Source organism: Rutilus rutilus, assembly GCF_951802725.1.
Source record: "Rutilus rutilus genome assembly, chromosome: 1".
Taxonomy (NCBI): Eukaryota; Metazoa; Chordata; class Actinopteri; order Cypriniformes; family Leuciscidae; genus Rutilus; species Rutilus rutilus.
In genome coordinates this window covers 27473206-27494317 of record NC_140209.1, presented here as the reverse complement: position 1 = coordinate 27494317, position 21112 = coordinate 27473206, and the positions used below count along the sequence as shown (strand labels likewise).

The 21112-nt window shown below is 37.5% G+C and overlaps 1 protein-coding gene across 1 annotated transcript in view; it reads left to right on the top strand.

Moving 5' to 3' along the window:
* Positions 1 to 21112, top strand: part of LOC311300508 (shisa family member 6) — a 107218-nt gene that overhangs the window by 69198 nt on the left and 16908 nt on the right. The gene's annotated exons all lie outside the window — the stretch shown is intronic.

The following is a 21112-nucleotide window of genomic DNA, read 5'->3' as shown; positions in this document are numbered from 1 at the left end:
ATAATAAAAAATAAATAAATATATGGGTTTTTTTTATAGTTTTTTTTTTAGGCACAAACACAAATCAAAATTTTGCGTATGAATCTCAGCAATGGTGACAAACAGATCACCTCTGAACATAAGCTCATTATTTATTCATGCAGCAATGCATGATGGGAGCCATGAATGAGTTTTGATTGGTGGAACCCAGAATGCACTGCAACATGCTTTATAAATGTCACCATTGTTGAGATTCACAGGCTGATTATTGATGTCTGTGTGTCTCCTTTTTATGTAAGAGAAACTTTTTAGAAATTAGTTGCCTTACATTGTAAAAGTTAAAAAATATTATGCCGTACAAGGCCAGTGCTGCTATAATTAATATAGTTCACCTAACTCATAAATTGGACTCTATGAGTTCAGTGATTCAGGTCAAATGATTGTGAAATAATGATTATGTTAAAACACAACCAACGCCATTACATCACCTTTTCTCTTTGTTCATCTGGCTGTTATAACTCATGTACAGCAGCCGAACAAAACTTAAAGTTAATAATTTAAGGTCAAGAGCCCAACTAAAGCAAACACTGATCTCCATAATGGTGACTTTAATTATGGTTTTCTCCTTCAGTGATTCTGCTTGTTAACACCAGGTGTCTTCAATGTTGGCAATAAAATATATTTTGTACATTTTACTCATTTTAAATGGTTAACTTTTAAGGAATTCATTTGATTAATTATTACTCAATTCTAATTTGTTAAATTTAATTAATAATATTGCTTGTAATCTGTTGCCTCATTTTTATTAATTAGATATCAATAAAATCAATGTATTCTTTTTTACAGTATAGATAGATAGATAGATAGATAGAGAATATTTTGATATATTTACATATAATATAATATATATATATATATATATATATATATATATATTATTTTATTATATATTTTTTATATATGCTGTGTATATATATATGTATATACATACATTTGGAAACATTGAAAGATATTGTATAGGGGGTTTTTGTAATAGTTAAACTACTTGAACTAGTAATAACTACTTTTGTAACGTTTGGTTCTAATATCAGACTATAAATGAATAATTGATTATGAATATTTATAAATATTTATTCTGATAAAAAGTCATGCTGTCTACATTACTGTAATAAAATTGTCTAATTTGTGTCTTTCTCTACATTTATTTATTTATGAAATGTATTTATGGAAGGAAGGAAGGAAGGAAGGAAGGAAGGAAGGAAGGAAGGAAGGAAGGAAGGAAGGAAGGAAGGAAGGAAGGAAGGAAGGAAGGAAGGAAGGAAGGAAGGAAGGAAGGAAGGAAGGAAGATAGGAAGGAAGGAAGATAGATAGGAAGGAAGGAAGGAAGGAAGGAAGGAAGGAAGGAAGGAAGGAAGGAAGGAAGGAAGGAAGGAAGGAAGGAAGGAAGGAAGGAAGGAAAATAGGAAGGAAGGAAGGAAGATAGGAAGGAAGGAAGGAAGGAAGGAAGGAAGGAAGGAAGGAAGGAAGGAAGGAAGGAAGGAAGGAAGGAAGGAAGGAAGGAAGGAAGGAAGGAAGGAAGGAAGGAACGAACGAACGAACGAACGAGAGAGACAATTTTTGGCAGTAATGTGGGATATCAGATATCAGGAGAACTTGTTTGGTTGACATGAGGAAAGTTTGTTGAGACTTTTGATTACAGATTCCACCATCTTGGCAAATACAGTGTGAGATCTCATCTAAAACTCTAGTAGAGAGAAATATTGGATTACTGCTGTCTTCTTCTCAGTAGACATCTCCATTTTCCTTCCATTCAATCTTATTGGTGTCTGAGAAGCAGTTGAATTATTAAAGAGATCTCATTTGTGATTTTTCTGCTTCAGTGGAGTGTTTTAAACGGGTGCTTTGCTGTCGTTCCACGTTTGAACGTGTCTTGGAGATTGCAGAAGTTCAGCTTTGCCTCTGAGATGTTTGTTTCTGAAAAGCACAGATAAAATGTATTACCATTCACCACACGACGTCCCTCCTGAGCCCAGACTGAAATCCCGGGCTTTATCAGGGACACGCGTTTCAGAGCGCTGCTGTTGTGTGCTCTGGCCCTGATATCTGTGTGTCGTGAGTCGTGGCCTGAGCTTCACGCTGAGTCCGGTGAAGGTGTTTGAGTCCTGGTCAAATGAACTGCATATCACACAGAGAGAGCGAGGGGTTCATCGATTCATCTCAGATCTGGGTTCTCGCTCGCGTGTCGTGCAAACAAGGGTTTCTTTCCTCTGTTTTGAAATAAAAGAGTTTGTATGATGATCTGCATGAAGTTTGGAAGCATCAGTTTGAATGGAAAAAAGTGTCGATTTTAGTGTGAATTTGTATGCGAGTATTATCACTATTGCTGTAAATTGAAAACACAAATTTGTAAATTTGTAAATATATTGTAATTTAAAAAGAAAATAATGTTTAATGAAACTTATAAATGTATTTTTCTGAGACTATTTGAAATATTTGACTCTAACCCTAATTAACTCTTTCCCCGCCAGCATTTGTTTTAATTGCCTGCCACCACCAGCGTTTTTGATAGTAAAACCCCAGAATATTTTGTTGTATGAAAATCTCAACATCCATATATATATAAAAAAAAAGAACAGAGCATCTGCTTTTAAACAAACAAACATTTTATTCTAGCTTCATGCATTTTTTTTTATTTTACCAGCACTTGAATGTTGGTAAGTTTCATAAAAAAAGCAACATTTTGAACACAAAACGGAGACTACAACGTGCATAAGCAATGCTTTTATTGCTTGTTTCTGCTTCTTCTTCGCCTGTGTTTTGATCAGGAGATTCAGTACTCTTTCTGAAGATGTGTAATAGCGCCCCCTACCGTATTACAGTGAAAACACAAAAAGCCGAACATTTCCATTAATGGCGGGGAAAGAGTTAAATATATTGCTAAAGAAAAATGTTACCAAGCAACAAAATATTTGTTGTAAATATACTGTTGTTGTATTATTTTTCATTACCATGTTTAATGAAAAATATATATTTTTTTTTTATAATTATGAGACTGTCAAATATATTGCTAAACAAAAATGTTACTGAAATATTTAGAATTTTTTTGTGATGTTGCTAGTCAAAATGTTGAGTGTTAAGACCCGTTCACACCAAGAACTTTATAGATAACTATAACTATATCTGTCGCTTTAAATGCTTGAGCTCTTTAGAGTCAGGTGGATTCTGATTGGCTGTCAGTGTTTTTATTGTTCATCAGCTGAAAAAAAAAATAGTTGTGATAGTCTGCGTCGATATAGCTTTAGTGTTGACTTCCCTCTTCTAACATTAGAACTATTATTAAAATGTTATTGTTATAGTTATCGTCCTTGGAGTGAACAGACTTTTAGGTATAAATCTGAGTAAGTAAAAGATATTGTTGTTGAGTGCTGCATGTTGCTGATGTGTTCTGGCCGATTGATAGGCAGCTGTCAGGTAATCGTCATAGTGTTATGTGTGGTTACTAGGGTGTTGCCAAGTGGTGGCTGATGTGTTTTCAGATGTTTCCAACTTTTAAAGTTGTAGTTTAACCAAAAAATTTAATTCGGGGTGAACTTTTCCTTTTAAGATATTCTGGATGGACATTGCTGGGCAGTTGTTAGAATGTTCTGATAGGTGGTTACTAAGGTGTTGCCAGGGTGGTTGCTAGGGTGTTGCTAGGGTGATGCGATTGTTCATTTATTGGGTAGCATCATAAATCCATGTTTCTTTCCAAACATTAGCAGCGTCCTCCTCTCCGCTTCCTAAACCTGCGTGTATCTGTGTCACGCGTCATCGCTTTCAGAGCGTTTCTCATTTTCTGGCTCTTTGACTCCTGTCGCGTCTCTGTATCATGAGCTCGAGTGGACGATCAGTAAATGGAGATTGACTTTCTGAATTAAACGTCTCTCACAGACACTCTGCTCACGTCAGTCCCTCAAAAATATCCTCACTTTTATCATGAGAACCCAAAACCTTCTTTTGGATCTTTTGAAATAAAAGTGTTTATTGTTATATGGAAGCATATTGTAAAAGTATTGACTAATATTAGAACCAAACCACAGGGAAAGAAATAAAAGGTTTAATGAGTCCTTTAATGTGATTTTATGGAAAATATCTTTCAAATGTGTTTTTTTTTAAATACCAAGGAGTTTTCCTATTCTTATTTGGGTTTTTGGGGGATTTATTGTTCATTTATGACGGCGTCAGTCAGGACATTTTTATCTTTTGCATTTCTTTGCCTTTAGAATATATGAGTGTTAGATTTCCAAACATTCCCTTTGCAAAAGAGTCATGTGACACACTCAGAGATCTGATCTCACCGCCATCGAGTCCGTATGGGATTGCATGAAGAGACAGAAGCAATTCAGACTAAATCATAAATGCATAGAAGAAACACCTGCAAACCACCATAAAAACGAGGCACATGCTGTTCTAAAGGTAAACCAAATATTGATTTGATTTTCTAGAACTTTGCTTTTTTTATGTTCAGCTTTCTTTAGTGTGTAATGTTGCTGTTTGAGCATGAAAAATGTTTGCAAAGTTACAAAATGGGAGTTATTCTCGATATCCGTGTCACTGTTTCTGAACTCCATGAAACGCCTCCATTGTAGTCTTGAGTTTTCTTCCTGGAAAAAACACGTCACAAAATTCCTCATTTAAATAATTAGTATGCAGAATAAAGGGGCGGGGCCTGGTTGAGTTAGTTAGTATAGTGTTGAAACTTATGGTAATTAGGGGTGTAACATTTCCCAAACATGTTTGAAACAGTTGACCGATCACAACACACTGGTCCAGCCGACCAATCAGAGCACATTGAGCTTTTCAGAAGGAGGGGCTTCATAGAGACAGGATCTAAACCAACACTATCTCACGACCAATTCGTACGAATTCGTACGAATGATAAAAAGTTGGCTAATTCGTACGAATTCGTACGACCTCACTCGTACGAATTTGTACGATTTGTCTAAACCCACGTGATGGGTAGGTTTAGGGGCGGGGTCAGGGGTAGGTCATTCGTATGAATTCATACGAATTGGGCAATTCGTAAAATATGTACGATTTTGCAAAAAAAAAATATTTGTACGAGTGAGGTCGTATGAATTTGTACGAATTAGCCACCTCGTAGAATTTGTACGTTGAAGTTAGAAGGTTGACTAAACAGAGCGTTACTGACAGACTGGGAAGAGAGGAGCTGCAAAATCATGTGTTTTTGAACATTCAAAATTGAGACTTTGTAAAAGGGCATAATAGGGCATAATATGTAAAAGTTTCAAGCATCTTGGAGCAAAAGTTAAAAGAAAAGTTTTTGTGACGCTTCTAATACGTCCACTGCCATACAGCTGCATTTTATTCAAATACATTTTGTATTGAGGTGACTTAACAGGTGTTTCGCACCACAGCTGGTTTGATATCCTGTATATTTGCACAGCTGGAACGCTGGCTTGATCAATCAGCATGTGGAACTAGAATTATTTATTTTATCATTATTGATGATTATGCATAATTATCGTTTTTTTCAGTACCACATGCAATCATGAATGTGTCTATTCCCACATCAAAGCCCTTGCTGGAGTGTGCAAGGCACCTTAAATCAAACGCTGGTGTTTGTTTGTGTATCCGAGCGTCCGCTGGGGGCTAATTAAGCGTTTAGCGCCTGATTGCGGTTTTATGCAGTTAAAGCTGTTCGTCTGCACACAAACTGACACGTTTCACACACATCTGTTTTAGCACAGACCGCCCAGCAGCTGTCATTGTTTGTTTAAGGAACATCACGATTTGCTTTTATTTTGGCAAACACTTGTCTGAATGACTGATGTCATTGTTTAAAGTGTAAGTTGCAGGTTAACCACCACAGCCAATTAATGTGTAAATTAAAGTGCTCTATATGTATATATTTAATTATTTCTGTCTTAAAATGCGTTAAAATAACATTTATTGGGGTTTCTTCAAAGGTAGCGTGTTTTTTCAGTAACTGGGTGAGGACGTCATAAGAGGAACTCGCAACCCATGCTCTGCTAGATTCCTACTGTATCATGGCTATTTGGAGAACGACTGAGGATGTGGGAAACCATCAAATTCTTTTTGGACCACAGCCCTACAATTTTTAACCGGTCAGGCGTGAGAGAGGGGAGGAAATTGCCAGGACCCATGGCACTCAAAGAGTTATTAATGCTTGGTGTGAGGAGAATGAGTGGAGGGTTGGCCAGGTGTCCTGGTGAGTAGCTACGTTAGAGCTAGTCTAGGCTAGCCTGATGCAAACTTAACCCGGATAATATAAGGGAACAAGCCAGTCTTTTCAAAATCTTGCCGTCATGTAGAATAGCAAGGAGGGACAACGACTGAAGACGTTATTTACTTACATGGTGTCAGTCCAAATCAGAGCTGTAGAGATGCACACACTGCACAGGCACCAATCGCTAGTCTCATCGACGCCTCAAACGCCATGTAAAACCCTTCCTCAATCCACGCTTTGTCAATTTCTCACGATTTAATTAGCGATGTTTTTTGTCAGAAAAGAAAAAGAGAGATCGATGTCCCCATCGCTGTGTTTGTGTGGGCTATGCCACCCAATTGAATCAGCAGTGGAGAGTTTGTGCTGCCGTGAGGTGAACGCGTTTTGGAGTTTAGTGGAACAGCTCGACCTGCGACCGGCTGATCTGACGTGCCTGAACCCGGTGCCTGAACCCGTTTGTTTTGCGAATAGCTTATTCTCATTTCAGGCAGGATCACGGTCCCCTTGAAGTCAGCACACACGAGTATGTTTACAGTTGAGTTATTTTATCCATAATTTTTTTATCAAATAAAACATACAAATAACTTTTCTGTAGGTATGTAAGGCATCTAAGAGTACCATACTTAATGCATGAGTAATTACATTTAGCTGCTAGCGTACTATTGACTATGCCGGTAACTCTACTAGTGAGTTCCTCTTATGACGTCACGCCCCATCTAGTGGAAGGGAGCGGGAGCGGTTAAAACCACTGTTAAAAATGCCAACTTTTCATATTATATTAAGCATTTTGGTATAAAAAAACAATGGTGGGCGGTTCTTATCTTTATGTTTAATAAACACATTGCATTATCTTCGTGAAAAATTTAACCTGGATTCTTCTGGATTCTTCTGAATTTTTCTGGATTCTGTTTTTTTTTTTTTTTTTTTTGTATACTGTTTTAATGGTTACATTACATTTTAGTCTATGTAGATGTGTAATTAATTGAAATCTTGAAACTAATACAATTTAACAATAATTTTATTTTTTATATTTATTTATTCTTTTTATTTTTTTCCCCAAATTCCAATTTTTACTATTTTATTTCTTCAGAAATCTTGTTTTTCAGTTAAAGTTTTTCCTGTATTCCGGTTTAATGCTTTGATTACTTTTAGTGATGTCTAATCAATTAAATTCATAAAACCGTAAAAATATTTTATTTTTTTTACATAAATAACACCCTATGAAATGTTTTACTTTTCAGAAATTCTGTCATTTTAATTATTTAATTATATTTTAACAATCAAAAACCATGCATAATTAATTAAACTCATACATTTTTAACCATTTCATTAATTATTCATGGTTTTTGATTATTGAAATATATATAGTTAATTAAATTCATACATTTTTAACCATTTAATTAATTATTCATTGTTTTACATTATTGGACCCTATATGGGTCCACCACCCCCCCATCATGTACACATAAATCTCTGACCCATCGTCTTCTTCCTCGTCGAATTTCTGTCGCTCTACATACGTCATCTGGTATAATTGAAGCGATTGGCTATGAGCTACGTACAGGCGCATTTGATAGACATTCGTAGCGCCCAATAAACGGCTCTGGGCATTCGTAAACCACGCCTCAAATACGAGAAAATGAACATGTGGTTCCCAGACCACGTCTCAATGAGACGAGGTCTGACGTTAGCCAGGCTATACCTAACATTAACAATGAAATTAATCTTTTATAATATAATCAAATGACAATTCCTTTGCAACCAGAGTGCTGCACAACATTAATTAAAACACAAAAGAAAAATGGTGTGATATTCCTTAAAAAATAAAGTTATAATAATTATCATTTTTATAATAATATTATAAAAATGTATTATTATAAACAAAGCACACTGCTTGTTAACCGCATTAAGCCGCTGCGCCCATCGCCTCTCCACAGTTGCAAGGTGCCAATTATTTCCCTCAATATGCTAATAAAGGTGCTTTAGTGGCACATTCTCAGACTAAAGTCTTTGTCTGCTGTCACCAGGCTGTAATTAATGCCTGCTATTACCAGTGCTGGAGTGCTTGTGTGTGTGTTTGGGAAGCGCTAAGAGTCTCTCATCTCTATGGGCGTCTGCGCTGATACGGGCAGATAATCAATAAGACTCCCGGTCCATCACGGCGTGTGTTTGAGAGGCCGGGGAAACACACACACACACTCTGGGGAGCCTGATAGTGCCGCATAAATCAAACGCCTCGTAATAAATGCCCGGAGACGCTCGCCGGACGCTTCTGCCAGTCACAGATTTCACAAACGTTCCCATGCCAGAGTTAATTGGCTCCATTCCTCCGTCTGTGTGTGGAGACACTTGATCGCCGAATAAATCGCCGGACCCATAACCTGCTTGTTTAAAAACCTGTTTTTGGAAAGGCACGTAACGGGAAGGTCATGCAGGAATGTGAGGGGCTTTTTAAAAAAGCTTTTATGTTTGGCAAACTATTGGGAAGTGCTTTTAGAAGAATTTCCCAAGCAATCAATTACAGCTGATGTTCATAAACGTAATGCTGCTTTACATTCAAGGTCAGAGAGATCTCAATAGCCGCTTTCCACCGAAATTACCCGGAATAATTTGTCCCAGGAACTTTTTTCCCCACAGAAAAAAATACTTTAGACCGCGTTTCCATCGCGGTCTAAAGTATCGTGAAGATTAGGGAATTTAGTCGATGATGCAGGACTGCACGCGACTTTACAGTTCCCGCTGGATTTCGTCCTCCGCAAATAAGCTTAAAGTCCCCCTGTAGTCAATCATTTGATCCCTTAAAGGGGTCATCAGATGCCCATTTTCCACAAGTTGGTATGATTCTTTAGGGTCTTCGTGTAAAGTTTGCAACATTCTTTGGTTAAAATTCCTCAATGGTTGTGTAAAACAACACCCTTTTACCTCCTCAAAAACAGCTCTGTTTACAGCGACCCGTTTCGGTGCATGTCTCTTTAAATGATAATGAGCAACTGCTCACCCCACCCCTCTCTTCCATGCGGGGTGTCGACACAAGACACGTAAATGGCTGAGGGCGGGAAATATGCTAATACGGGAAATATGCTAATACGGGACAGTCCGTCAGTGGTCGTGGGCGGAGCATGAGCAATATATCATCATATTACTCAGAAAATCCAAACGGCTTGATTATTGAGAGTGTTTAGGCTTTTTGAGGATAAAAAAAAAAGGAGTGAATGGATTTTTTGGTCACCTTATCCTGTTTGTGTCTAGTCAAGTTTAGTCGACTAAATGTCAGGCCATTTTAGTCTAGTTTTAGTCAATGAAAACTTTTACGCCATGTTACTATTCTGTGGTTGAGAGATTTTTAGAAACAGTGGCATTTAAAGAGGCACATATATCAATGCTATAAGTGCATTTTCTTTTGATTTGAAAGGCTTTATTTAAATAAAATCAAATAAATGCAGAACACACTTCTTTCAAAAATATAAAAAAAAAAAACTACAATTTGACCTGAGAATGCATTAAATTGATCAAAAGTGACATTAAAAACATTTATAATGTTACAAAAGATTTCAAATTCAAATAAAAGCTGTTCTTTTGAACTTTTTTTTCATCAAAGAATCCTGAAAAATGTGTCACACAAAGATATGAAGACATTTCAACACTGATAATAATCAGAAGTGTTTCTTGAGCATCAAATCCTCATATTAGAATGATTTCTGAAGGATCATGTGACACTGAAGACTGGAGTAATGATGCTGAAAATTCAGCTTTGATCAGAGGAATAAATTACATTTTAATATATATTCACATTGAAAACACTTATGTTACCACTGTAATACTTTTTCACAATTTAAAAAAAAAAAATCTGTATTTTTGGTCCAATAAATGCAGCCTTGGTGAGAGAAAGAGACTTCATTCAAAAACAATTAAGAGGCAAATATTTGACCCGAGAGTGTCAGGATTGACCAATCAGAATGAAGTATTCCTGAGAGCTGTGTAATACAACCCAGACGTGTTCTTGACAGGTTTCGTGTGATCATCACAGGATAAACAACCGCCGTATGTAAGCACGAAAATTATGCATTCAAGTCTATTCATTGAAATGTCAGTACACAGTCAAAGGCAATCCATAATTACCAAGTCATTTACAGATCTGTGGTGCAATTTTCCAGTTTGCGGCGTCTTCACAAAGCCTGACATTTCTCCCTCATTAGATTGTTTTATATTTCGGGCCTGTTCTCCACAGCCTCGTGCCACAAACACAAGCCTAATTGGGAGGAAACATGCAAAGCAATTAATCAAACAAAAATTAGGGCCAATGAGAATTCAGGAAAATAATCCACTTTGCATTTATATATTTTCGTGCCATTACACGCCTCCAGCCAAACATGAAGCTTGTTGTGTCAGTGTGGAAAGTTTTGATTAAGCCGCACAGAATTAAAGTAGTTTATCATTCCCTGCTGCTCGAGAGTTTCATTCACTCGCTTTGCAATCTTTTGACCATTTTTTCCAAATGCAGGGGTTGGGAGGACGAGATTGAGTTTACGGCTCTGCGTGCCGTGCGTTTTAAGAGACTCTCGGCTTGAATGAGAGAGATCTGACATAGACAGTAATAGAAATCGCTCGAGTTCACTTGTGAAATGTGAAACACTAGCTGAGGTACAAACTTGTGTACAGTGTGAGGCCACATAAAAAGTGCATGAAAATCATATCACACTTCTCTGAGTTTCCTTTTTTTGCTGTGTTTTGCACAACACGATCTCAGCTCTTCTCAAGCTCCTTCAGGACGCCTCGTCACGTCGGCTCACGCTGCACCTCGGCTGTCGGAGGAATCACTGCGTAGAGATAAAGACAGTTTTGAATGATGTTACTTCTTTCAAATTGAGGAAGACATCAATTAAATCTGTGCTTATCTCTACAAGCAAGCAAATGAGACCCGGATCCCAGCCGCATCACGCCAAGACCTGCCAATGACGGATAACACGGCTGGATCGGGGCTTAGTCCCGCTTCACAGCCCAACACTCCTGTCTGATTACTTTATTCTGTCCTCACTGTGGAATATAAATTATGTTATTATCTACATGTTCATAACATGCATGTTTAGGCCTGTATTTATGTACTTGCGCTACCTACCGTTCAAAAGTTTGGGGTTAGTACGATTCTTTTTATACTTTCATTCAGCAAGGATGCAATAAATTGTTCAAAAGTGACAGTAAAGACATTCATAATGTAAAAAAATCAAACAGATACTGTTTTAGAACTTTCTATAACTTTAAAAAATGTATAATAATAATAACAAACGTTATTTATATAGCACTTTTCAGGCATAAAATGCAGTTCAAAGTGCTTTTCATAAAAATAATATAGTCAAATATCAACAGTGACATCACATTCAGTAAAAACATACATCAAATGAGAAAAAATGTAAATGCAACACAGGATAAAATACTAAAACATGTGAAGGACAAACATAAAAGTCAAATTAGTACTTCTAATAGGAAATTTGCAGTTCAGAGTAACTCATTAAATTACAGAGTAATTTAGAAAAGAAAAAGGAAACGCCAGAGTAAAAAAGATATGTTTTTAACTTTCTTTTAAAAATACGAAGTGTTCTGGCTTCCCTAATATCTGATGGAAGTGTGTTTCATATTGCAGCATGATTTGCAAAGGCTGTGGCTGGGAACCTCCAATAAACCTGAATTAGACGATCTTAAGGTTCTTGATGGTATATAATAAACGAGAGAACTGGCAATTCAGCACAACCTCTGCTGGGCTTTTTTCACAATGGGATCGTCCCACTTCAGATCCTGAGAGATGATGGTTTCCAGAAAACTGAATGACTCCATTACAGCCACAGTGCTGACCATGATGGGGAGTGTAGGTAATTGCTGGGATGTTCCTCCTAAAGTCCACCCTCATCTCCACTGTTTTGAGCGTGTTCAACTCCAGGTTGTTACCAGACAGCCAGTTGTTCGACCTCTCGTCTGTATGCAGACTCGTCAACGTCGTGGAGTTCTGCAAACTTCACTGAGGGGTCTTTAAAGGTGCACTCATTTGTGTACAGGGAGAAGAGTAGTAGGGAGAGGACACAACCCTGAGGAGCACCAGTGCTGATAGTGAGAGTTTTCCCAGTCTCACTAGCTGCTGCCTATCTGTCAGAAAGCTGGTGATCCACTGACAGATTGGGGTTGGCATGATCAAGATCAGGTATTGAAGGCCAAACTAAAGTCCACAAATAAGATCCTTGCACAAGTCCCCAGGTCTGTCGAGATGTTTCAGGATGTAGATTGTTTCATTCCCATGTAGATTGCATCATCCACAGACCTGTTTCAGAGCTCTGTATGCAAACTCCAGCAGGGCTCCAGTGATGTTCTTCAGGTAGGCTAACACCAGTCTCTCAAATGACTTCATGACAGAATTGACAGAGACAGTAGTCCTCTAGTTCAATGATTTTTTGGTTTCTTGGGTACAGGGATGATGGTGGAGCGTTTGAAGTGATGTAGCGATCCAGTGATCTGTTGAAGATTGGGGCCAGTTGGTCAGCGCAGGCTTTTAAGCAGGCAGATGAAACACCATCTGGGCCTAGAGCTTTCCTAGTCTTCTGTTTTTTTAAAGACCCGGCTCACGTCCTCCACACTGACCTTAAGCTCAGGTTGAATAGCAGGAGGGGCAGGAGGGGGAGGAGGGGGTTGCAGGAGGTGTTAGTGTATAGCTGCGTTTCCACCACAGGAACTTTTCCCAGGAACTAGGGACTTTGAGGTGGGACTCGGTGTGTTTCGACCGCAGGAACCAGGGTCTAAATGAAGTCCCGGGTTAAAATTTCCCCCTCAGAAAGTCCCTGCTTGCAAGGTACTACTTTTTCAAAGTTCAGGAACTTTCAGGGGTGGGACTTGAGCACTGAACATGCTGATTGGTTGAGTTCATGCCACATTTTGATTGGTTGACTCCACATAGCATTTCATTTCAAAAATCTGTTGCGATTGGTGCAGTCCTACGTCACCGGACTAATTTGCCTAATCTTCAAGGTACTTTAGACCGCTGAAGGTACTTTAGACCGTGGTGAAAACGCAGAAAGCAACAGGTCTGGGGTAAAAAAAAAAAAAGTTCCTCGGACAAATTGTTCCGGGTAATTTCGGTGGAAATGCGGCTTATGTGTGAAGTCCAGTTAAGAGCGGGTGTGGAGTGAGAGTCTGGGCTTTTCAAACCTGCAGTAAAACACATTCAGATCCTCGGCCAGTTGTTGATTCTCCACAGATCGTGGGGGTGGTGTCTTGTACTTGGCGATGTTCCTCAAGCCGCCAAATTGCTGGATGAAAACTGTTTTTTTCAGCTTCTCAGAGTATCTTCTTTTAGCCACTCTGATCTCCTTTGTTAGTCTGTTTCTGGCCTGGTTTTACAAGCTGTCTGAGTTTTTGCTGTAAGCCATGGTTTATCATTATCGAATGATAAAAATGTCCTAGTAGAAATGCACATATCCTCACAGAAACTGATGTGTGATGGTATGTGATGTGAGCTCATCCAGATCGGAGGCAGCAGCGTCTAGAGTTATACAGGCGCGCCGAGGGAAAAACCACAGAAAAGACCGACCATCATGGGAGAATCTCAGAGTATCCACTGTACGTCGACTGACTGCACTGTATTCTTCCTTTTGAGTCTAAACTGAACTCAAATGCCACTGAGAATTGGGAAGAGAGAAACATAAACCACTTAATTGGGGAAACTGAAAGATGCAAAATAAGATGCACCGGTGTTTACAAAGTTTATTTTAATACTTTAATTCATTCCTTTATAACTGTTTCAATTTCCCTTGGTTTTATTTTGTGCTTATTTTCTGTGCAAAGCACTTTGAATTGCCATAGTGCGACATTTTAATTCCTTTCTATGTAAAGCATTTTGAATAACTGCTTTAATTAGCCTTGCTTTTATTTTGTGATTATTTGTATTCCTCTCAATGTAAAGCACTTTGAATTGCCGTAGTGTATGAAATGTGCTATATAAATAAACTTGCCTTGCCTAAAAAACACTCTAATTACTGCAATTGAAGCAGGCTTGTAAATCCCGCTCTGCTTCATTAGTCCATCTTTTAACAGTCCTTATTAGCTGACCAAATCGGTATACGAACCAGACAGTGGTCAGAGAGCCCCGGGACAGAGTGATATGCATCCTTTATTTTGGTGTAACAGTGTGTTACTGTCTCTGGTGGGACATGTAACTATACTGGGACATGTTACTGCCTGTATTTTGGCAGTTCACGGTAGAGATTTGCTTTGTTAAAGGGATAGTTCACCCCATGATTTACTCACCCTCAAACAAGAAAAATATTCATATTTAAAACTTAATGAACTAAAATAACTAGCTTCCGACAGACGGCCAGAAGAAACTTCTTTCAAAAATCTTACTGACCCAAAACTTTTGAATGGTACTGTATATATATTGTATTTCTGTGTGTGTGTATATATATATACATTCATCTAGAATAAACAACAAAAAAGCATACACTAACTATTTCTTCTGTAATCTGACATAAAGTAAAACAGGAAAGAAGATTTTATCCTGCAGGAATTGATTGGATTGTCAGAAGTGGGTGTTACATACAGGTTAGGGTATGATAAAAAAAATATGATGTTGTAAATAAAAGTTGTTTCAGAAGATACAGAGCTCGTTATATTGGTTTCATGGAAGTCTACCGTGATGAATGTTTTCCTCTGTAATACTGTGCGCTGATGAATTGTGCATGATGTGACCAGGAATGTGCGTTTAGAAAGTAAGTAAATAGGGTCAGTTTTGGTTTGGTGTTGACACTAAAGCAAGTTGATTCCTCCATCTGTTCCGGACAGAAACTAGAGCTCTTCTGAAAGGGCGGCTGGCGGGATGGAGGCAAAGCCACACAGAGCAGTTTGATCCCCATTGCCAGCTGAGAGCTGTGAAATGGCTGGTTCCCCCTGCAGACCGTCAATGTAGGGCACTTACATTTAGAAAGCGGCCTGGATGTGAGCGCTCGCTCTTAAAGCAACAGACAGATGCTGTTCCTGTGCCAATGTGATGCTGAAAGCTGCTGTAAAGGCCTCCCGCTGCAGTTCTGGGATGAATATGAAATCGAACCTGTTCAGGAGAGGTGTGCGATTCGTTTTATGAACAACTGAGCAAACGGATGACTTGCTTTGAAGGAGGGGCCGAGCCGTATTCAGAGAGCAGAATATCATACACTGTAAAAATTAAACCGTGATTTTTACGGTAAAAAACCGGCAGCTGTGGTTGCCAGAACTTTACCGTCAAAAATACGGTAGCAACGTTATTGGTTTTACAGACTTAACTTAAAATTTACAGTAATAAACCGTATTTTATTATCTGATATAATGTGAATTTACCATCCTATTGAACTATTAATATCTGTTTTGTACCATTGTAATACACTGATAACCACCAATCACAGCAGTGATGAGTGTCACATGATAAATCAAAGCTCATCACAAGCAGCTCTTCCACAAGAGAGTTAATACTAATCTATAAAAGCTGCATAGTGTCATTCACACAAACATTAAACACCATCATGGTAACACATGAAATTTAAAAAATGCAATAAACATTAATTTAACAACATTAAATGTAACATAAAACCCTAATGTACATAACTGATTAGAAAAAAATGAAAAAAAAAAACTATGAAGAAACAGTTATTTCAACAAAAATACATCAAATGTGAAGTGTCACACAGGGAATTGTGGGAATGCCAATTTACGGTTTTTCACTGTAAATTATACAATGAGTTGTTCTTTTTCACTTTCAAAAACTGTAAATTTAACGGTATTTTACAGCAAAATTACATTAAATGTACCGTTAGATCTATCACAGTTATTTACCGTATATAGTACGGAAACTTTCTGTTAACCAATTAACAGTTTTTCACTGTAGCATTTTTACAGTCTTTTACCGTTAAAATTACGATCATTTTTTAAGAGACTCGAGGGTGCAGGATGCTTGTCACAAAAAAACACCCTAGCAATCACATAAAACACTCAAGACCGTGTTAGAAATAGCTTTGGAACAGCCTGGAAACTGCCCTTTTTTTTTTTTTTTTTTTTGCATAAAGTCAAACACATATGCTCAAACATATGGGTGAAGCTTGTGAAAAACATGTCTATTTTTCACCCCAGAATCATATAGATAAATATAGAAAAATGTTTTGCATTAAGAAGATGAAGCCTGCTCTTTTGTCCACTTTCAACCACTTCTGTCCTGATTTCTTCGAGGGGAGGGTCTATGGGCGGGTAAATGTGTGTGTTTTTCAGATGTTTTGTCTAATGGACAAAATAATTGCTCACACAATTTACATATGAACGTGCCGGGAGATGACGGAAAAACATATGGAGAGCAGTTTAAGTTTCAGCTCTGAAAGCCACGAACCCAGCTGACCGCAATGAGTGTGTGTTAGAAATCAGGAATGGAGAGAGAACATTGTGATTGGTATGGTTTTCAACTCAAACCAAACTTGGGTCCTCTGCTGACAGTTTAAATCCCATCTGGCTAGAGCGTTTCCCATAATGTTTGGGAGAAGAGATGGAGAGAAGACGGTCTTTCGAAGGCATTTGATCACGTGATCGTTTACACTACGAAAGCACTCCGGTCGAATGTGTTTTCAACTTCCTCTAGAAGTGGTTAAAAGTGGACGAGCTCAACACGTTTTAGACCCCGTTTACACCTGTAAACTCAGCATTATAACTTGTAAACTGGTCATTTTCCGAGTGCTCCGACTTGTACCACCTGACAACAGCAGATTCATTTTGCTATAGAAACGCATAATTCCGAGGACGTGTAGAACCGCTCCGAGTAGAACATCACAGGTTGTGATTAAGAAATTATGGTAATTACGACATATTGTGTGAATGCAGCATAGTATTGTAGTGTTTGTTCATATTTTAAATTAGAATTTATTTTTATATTTTCTGTTTGCATTTTTATTTTAGTTCCAATTTTAGTAATTTTGTTGTGTTTTTGTCATTTGTTTTTGCATAGTTTTTAATACGTTTTTATTTTTGTATTTATTTGAGTTATTTTAGTTTTTCAACTTAAACTAAATGAAAATGAGAAATGCTGCTTTGGCAACTTTATATTTTATTATTTATATATTTTTTTCAGTTAATGTTTGTTTAATTTAAAAATGTTTTCATGATTTTATTTTTAGTTATGTATAATAACCATGATTTATTGACTTTTATTTATTTTATTTATTTATTTATGTTTTATTTTTATTATATAAATTTGTATTTATTTATTTATTTGTTTGTTTGTTTGTTTATTTATTTATATTTAGCTTTATTCTGGTGAAAAACTTATGAAAAAGCTTAATGATCCTATGTTTTATATGTTTTATTTTTATTATATACATTTTTATTTATTTATTTATTTATTTGTTTGTTTGTTTGTTTGTTTGTTTGTTTGTTTATTTAATTTTAGCTTTATTCTGGTGAAAAACCTATGAAAAAGCTTTATGGTCCTAAAAACAATTATATTTTTTTACTATCCTAAATGTTATTTATGTATTTATTTGGTTGGTTGGTTGGTTGGTTGGTTTTCTTTTTAGCGAATAGAGTGAAATATGTGATGCATAATTATTCAGGCATTATAGCAAAAATAAATCATTTGTTCATGATAGCTAGATAATATCAAGTTTCCATAGTACGATGGAGAAATGAGTATTTCAGAATCTTGTCTGAGAGCCGTTTAGTCACATTTTCAGCTGTGTGTTTTATTGAAATGAATAAATTCCCCATGCAGAAAGGAGGCTGATGTTAATCAGGTCAGCTGGAGTGTGTTGTTCAGTGTCCGCTCGGAGATCTCTCAGCGTTTGATTAACATCCACAAGTGTTTGCCACACACAGGACACTTCAGAAAGAGCTTTGTTCAAGCCTTGGGGAATTTTGTCACTGTCGGTTGAATAACTCTGCCTTTTTAGGTGCGGATTCATTTAGCTAGACTGAATTCAGTGAATGATTCACACAATTAATGGAATATACTACATATACAAAACAGCACTGTGTGTTTTATTTAAGGAATAGGTTCACTCTCATATCTTCCCAAACTGTTTTGAGATGCTGTTTTTTCCCAAAAGTTTTTTCCTCAAAAAAAACTCCAAAATGCATCATAAGAGAGAGACTTTCAGTGATTTAGTGCTTTTTCTTAACTATAATCAATGAAACGGATCATTTTAATTTCTCGGCGTGACCGTATAATGAGGACACACACCCATGTGTGTCGCATTACTGACTTGGAGGGCGAGGGTTGTGACCCTGTTTTTAGGAGAAATAACTTCCAGCGCTTGAGGGGCTGTTTGACATTTGGTTTTGACATCAGGGCTGGGAATCTTCATCAAAAAATGTTAATTCAGAGAATGCACCTTTTGAAAGCGACTTAAAGGGACAGTGCGTGTCTCGTCGAAGAGCACCATTCTTTAATTGATGTCTGGTCCCAGCTAACAATTTTTGGTTCCCATAACGTTAGTTTTTGGTACCCAGAACATTCTCAGAATGTTAGTTTATGGTTCCCAGAACGTTATTTTTTATGGTAACCACCCAGCAATGTTCTGGGAACGTTATTTTATTGTTACATAAAAATAAAACCAAAAAAGAACGTTCCCCTAACATAAGTATTTGGTTCCCAAAAAAAGAACCAAAAAATAACATTAGGGGAACGTTCTGTGTTAACTGGGGTGGAGGGCAGATTAATTAAAAGTGTGACAATAATTGATTAATGTTTATATGTTTCGGTGGGCACTACAGCACTGGTCTAGGATACAGCATCATACAAAATGAGTTGTTTTCCCCGTCATTGTAGAAATAATTTGTTCACTGATGTATGTGTGAGCCATGATACATTTAGAAGCAACCTAAAGTTGGGGAAAAACTGAGACAACATTTGAGACTGAACTTTTTATTGTTTTTTAACTAAAGTTTCATAGACAGACCTACAGTAAATAAGTACCTATTTAAATATGCATACCTGCTTTTTTCCCCCAACAATCTTCTTTTTGTCTCAAAAAGTGTGTTTTTTTCTTGGAGCTGGTTGGTTTAGTGTTTTTTAAATCGCTGTGGAAAAAATCTGTGGTAGAAAATACTTCAGTGGACAGTCCCTGTAGTGCTTCATTTGATGTGTATTATCCAGTAACCCTGAAAGGCATTGCAGATATTGGCACAGATTGCATGTAGGGACTGCTGTGGTCTGACAGCGTGGGGTTTTGTCCTGTCAACGTCGAGCTGAAGTTGTTTTGGATCACCATTTGAAGCTAATTGATTCCGTCTCATCTTTCGTGCATTCGGAAAGCTTGACTTTAGCTGACTGTTTTCAGGCGTCATGAAAAGCTTTTTTTTTGTTTCAGCAATGTTCCATCCAGAGATATTTTTTTCTTTCAAACGCTCTCCTGACTTTCTTTATCATTCCGGATAAAAAGCAGTTTTCGGTTGGTGTAGTGAGGCTGCAAAGTATGTGCGCGTGTGTGTGTGTGTGTGTCCGTGTGAAGCAAAGGAAAGCTGTTTCCCGTCTGAAAGCACCAAACAAGTTAATTTACGCAGCGGAGTGAAGACAAGATAATTGGTCCCTTGATCAAAGCGGGATGTTTGAGTGGGACAGCAGCTAGCGGTCCTGCCGCTTTAGCATGCAGAGCTACATTGTGTAATTGGACTGTGTTTTCTGCTGCGGAAATGCACCTAATCACCTGCGCTTGTCTGTTCTGCTTTCACCCTCGAATCCACAAACCAGAAGAGACCGAACAAGCTCTGTGATGTTTGAAAGCTGCACACTGATTACACCAAACACAACCTGTTTTTCCTCTCTGTGTTTTGAGTTGCATAGCCGGGACATCCAGAGAGAAGAGTAAATCTTTGTTTTAGAGTGATTTTCAGTGAGTCTTCTCATTAATGTCACGTTGTTGTTGTTGTTTACAAGCTTTTTTTTTCACTCGCACTGCTCTGAGAGGATTTGTGTAACCAGATAATCTGCCATTGCTGATTTGCTTCAGCATTGTAGGAAAATTAAACCCGGTGAAAGTCACTGATGTTAATCACATATAAACAAGCTGGGTTTTTATCGGAGATCTCGTTGGCTAATGAGATATAATTGTCTGAATGGTGTAAACCTTTTACTTGCCTACTGAGCATTACATAAAAACCATTTTATGAGTCCTTAAAAATGAGCAAGTGTGATTCCAAACCTCAGAACATTAAAACGCTCAGTAATTTTGAATATCATTTGATTTACCTGCTATGGTAATAAGTATGTCAATTGACCCTTCGCAAAACACAAAGAGCAAAGAGGACACTGACAACACGCCAACAGACAAGACAGAGCAGGTTACTTTAGGTATAAAACAAAGTCTCAGCCATCAAATGATGTTCATTCATGTTTATTTTGTGCTATAACTAGTAAAGAGGAAGAGATATCGTTTCAAGTGCTGCTTGAACTGAGTAACAGCGATCTGAACATTAAAGAGACACAGATCGCTGTTACTCAGTTCAAGCAGCACTTGAACCGATATCTCTTCCTCTTTACTAGTTATAGCACAAAATAAACATGAATGAACATCAGAAGGTATGTTGTTTCGACCGCAGAAAGACATCATTGCACATTACACACCAATTTTCAAGTTCAAGTCCTCCGACGTTAATCTACTAACTCTCCTGTCTGGTTTGTTTGTCGGACAAAATGGTGGATTCAGCGTTATGATTGGTCAGATCGCCTGCCAATCAAACTCCTGGCAAAAGGTCAATTGCTTTCGCTCAAAGTATTGACATTTGTAACTCTTCCTGCTGCACATACACTATACCGGTGAAAAGTTTGTAATTGTTTCCACAAACATATGTAGCAGCTCAACTGTTTTCAACATTGATAATCATCATAAAAGTTTCATC